This window comes from Mesocricetus auratus, unplaced genomic scaffold (genome assembly GCF_017639785.1).
Source record: "Mesocricetus auratus isolate SY011 unplaced genomic scaffold, BCM_Maur_2.0 Super-Scaffold_100045, whole genome shotgun sequence".
Classification (NCBI taxonomy): Eukaryota; Metazoa; Chordata; class Mammalia; order Rodentia; family Cricetidae; genus Mesocricetus; species Mesocricetus auratus.
Genome location: NW_024429222.1, coordinates 8,664,955 through 8,668,522, shown reverse-complemented (window position 1 = coordinate 8,668,522; position 3,568 = coordinate 8,664,955). Strand labels below are relative to the sequence as shown.

General features: G+C 43.2%; 1 pseudogene; it reads left to right on the top strand.

The window, feature by feature from the left end:
• Positions 1-2,174, top strand: LOC101831416 (annotated as a pseudogene).
• The last annotated feature ends 1,394 nt before the right edge of the window (positions 2,175-3,568 follow it).

The following is a 3,568-nucleotide window of genomic DNA, read 5'->3' as shown; positions in this document are numbered from 1 at the left end:
ATGGGTTTGTATGGACAAGCTTGGCCATCTGTAACTTAATAAGTAAGGATGACATCTGAACTAGAGAGGAGCCTAGCATCTATGGACTGGTTACCACAGCTCATCATGAGAGCAGCCATCCAAAATTCTGATGCTACACAAAATGCACAAGGAACGGGGATTTCTAAGAAGAATGCAATCCTTGACCCAAACACAACGCTGGACCAGGAAGAAGTCCAACAGCACAAAGATGGAAAACCTCTGTACTGTTATGCCAGCCTCATCACATTTGCAATTCATAGCTCACCCAAAAAGAAAATGACTTTAAGTGAGATTTACTAGTGGATTTGTGATACTTCCTATATTATAGAGAGGCTGGCAGTGGTTGGAAGGATTCCATACGAAACACTCTGTTACCGAACAAATGTTTCCTAGATCCAAGGATGATCCCTGAAAGGGTTCTTATTAGCAATAGACACCAATCCGAAGGAAGATACACTGCCTACTTGGTCAAAGAAGAGGGTATGATCTGGTGAATGGGTAACATTGTACAATACTGATCAGGATGGTAGTGATAGCTCAAGAAGCAGCCTTAAAAACAGTTTCTCAGACCAGAGTTTGGTGTCTGTTAATTTGAACAGTGTTGGAAGTGTGCATAGTATACATGCCGGTGACTAACCATCCAGTACCAGTCTCTCAATCATTAACACCTCAGATAAGCCACAGTACAAACTTCCAGAACTAGATAAAGAACTACTTTTCACAGAATACAATTTTGAAGATCTCAGTGCCTCATTTTGGAGTCTTTATAAGTCAGTTTTTGAGCAGTCACTCAGTCAACAAGGTTTGATGAGCATCCCTCCTGAATCTTCCCAGAAGTCCCACACTTCATGTTCCTATCAACACTCTCCTGGCAGTACAGTGAGGTCTCACCTACACAGAAACCAAAGCAGCCTACCCAACAGTCACAGTGGCCTCAATGCCACAGGCAGTAATTCAGTTGCACAGGTCTTGCTATCTCATCCCCAAATGCACACACAGCTCTCTACACCCACCCCATCAACTGCATGGTTTACCACAGTATCCACAGCATCCCCAGTACCCAGCATCACACCCACAGCAACACAGGCAGCTCGAGCCACCTCATACCCAGCACTCCTCCCCACATCAGCACATACAGCATCATTCAAACCATCAGCATCAGACATTAGCACACCAGCCACCCTCACCCCCACAGCAGGTATGCTGTAATTCTGGTGTTTCAAGCGATTGGTATTCAATGCTCAACATGCTGAAGGAAAGCTGTCGAATTGCCAGCAGTGTTAACTGGTAAGATGGAGACCTTTCACAATTCCAAGGTCTGATGGAGAGTATGAGGCAGGTATATCTCAAGAATTGGTCATTAGATCAGGCTCAGTTCACTGATCTCTGTTCCTCTTTTAATCAGTTCTTTACCCAGACTGGCCTTATCCACACAGAGATCGATGTTAAGCAGAATGTCTGTCACGTAGCCATGCACCCAGTAAAGCCTTCCCAACACATTGGGTTAGGAAATTTGTACATAGATTCCAGGCAAAATCTCCCTCATATGCCGCCACCGCTTTACAGCCTGTATCCGAGATGTGGCGAGGGTGTTGGGATTGATGACACAGAGACCAGTTGGTTGCGTTAAGAAATCTTTATGCTCCCAAAGTCGTCTTAAGAGAACTTCCCAAGAAAACACTTCCCTTCAGAAAAATTTCTGCCATACATACACGCACACATCTCCCATACATCTCTCTTTCTCCTCCTGGCTGGTGGTTAAATCCCTGACACCAGAATTGGTGACAGCAGGGAGCAGGAAGTGGCTAGATCAAAGTCAGGGTGTTTCAGTGAGCGAGCCCTTATCGGGAACTTATGACTCCGGTAAACATTTCTTAGGGTACTGGATTGTTTTCAGTAGACATGCTTTCAGTAAACATTGTCTGGCAGCTGCCTGCTCCCAGGCTGATGGAGGAGTGGGTTTCCGGCCAGGGTCTGTTGTTCCCACACTCATATCCCACAGGTTCTCGGCACTCCAGGAACTACGATAGCAGGCCATCATGGAGCCATGAACCAGCAGCACATGATGCCTTCCCAAGCCTTCCAGATGTGGTGGGCACTCTTTGCCTCCAGATGATATACAGGACGACTTTGATTGGGATTCAATAGTGTAGGCTTGTTTCTGCAGGACAGCAGACTCCAGCAACCTTTCTGTTCAGTGAAAGGAAGGATTAGAGTCCAGCTGAGAGAACAAAGCGATGTTACCAGTGCTATCTAAATTCATTTTGAAGACAAGCAGAGATTCTAGCTGGGTAACTTAACTTCATTTATCTGACCCAAGCAAGAACTACATGTTTGTCTCCCTCCAGTGCCCTCTGTAGCTCCTAACTGTTGTGATTTGGACAGTATTTTTACATATTGTGTCAGTTTGATGTTAACCACAAGTGCCAGACTGATTTTTCAGACAGAGCCTATTTTGCTTCAAGCAGTTTATGGAAACATATGTGTAAATACATGTACAAACATTACTGAAAGGCTTCAAGTTTTTTTTTAATTGGGACTGTTGTGTCTTTGACAAGAAAGTTACTGTCAATTTTTATTCCTTGTTAGGCCATTTTCTGCAGGATGCTTTCAGACAGTGTAGGGAGCTAAAAGTAAACGGGTCTTTCCAAAGCCCAGTTTCCTTTATTAATCTTCAGAAATAGGAGCAATCATGGATTCCAGCGAGTAAGTCACGGAACCTGGAGTTGATACTCTCCGCAATGCAGAGGGTCTGTTGTTCCTGAGCAAGCTTGTAATGCAGGGAGTTGTAGAGTGTGTGCTGTACTTTGTCAGTGTATTTCCTCAGCTGCATTTTGAAAGCTCTGAAATGTGTGGAAGAACTGAAGCTAGGTATTGCTTGACTCTTCAAACAAATCACTGTCTCCATATTCATTTAAGTTAATTTTTCAAAAGTGTTATTTTAATATTTATTACTACTTTCTGTGAATGCATAGTTCTTTTGGGTTCTAGGAAGAAATTTGTCTGAAAGCAATTTTTTCTGTATAAAAGTTTATAGACAAAAGCAATCAGAGATATTTGTCATTCTCTTTATCATCACTCCTTTTAATAGGTGAGTATGCTTCCTTCTTATTTAGTCTTCCTGCTGATGGAGACTTAATTGCTACATAGGTAATTCCTGGAATTTAAACCATAGTCTGTTTAGGCAGCAGGGCACAGAGGCAGGGTTTATACAGCAGTGTCCACACTGTTTTAGGTAGAGCTGGAAGGGGCTGTAGCTCCAGAGTCTGCTTCAGTCTTGAGTGCTGTGACTTTGTGACTTGCTGTTGGGTCTGTGTGTGCCCAACAAAGGAACATCTTGGAGTTTAAGTCAGTTGGTTTGTCTCATGTCATCACAGTTTGAATGGGTTGATTGTGTTGATTTTGTAATGAAAGTAGGAGAAAAGAGATTCTCCCTGCAGTGAATAGATTTCTAATTGGTTCTTTACAGGGGGGGTGGGGTGGGGAATCTGTTTTAATGAGGAAATAGATTCTATCAAATAAAGGAGAAATAACCACGTACCAGTTG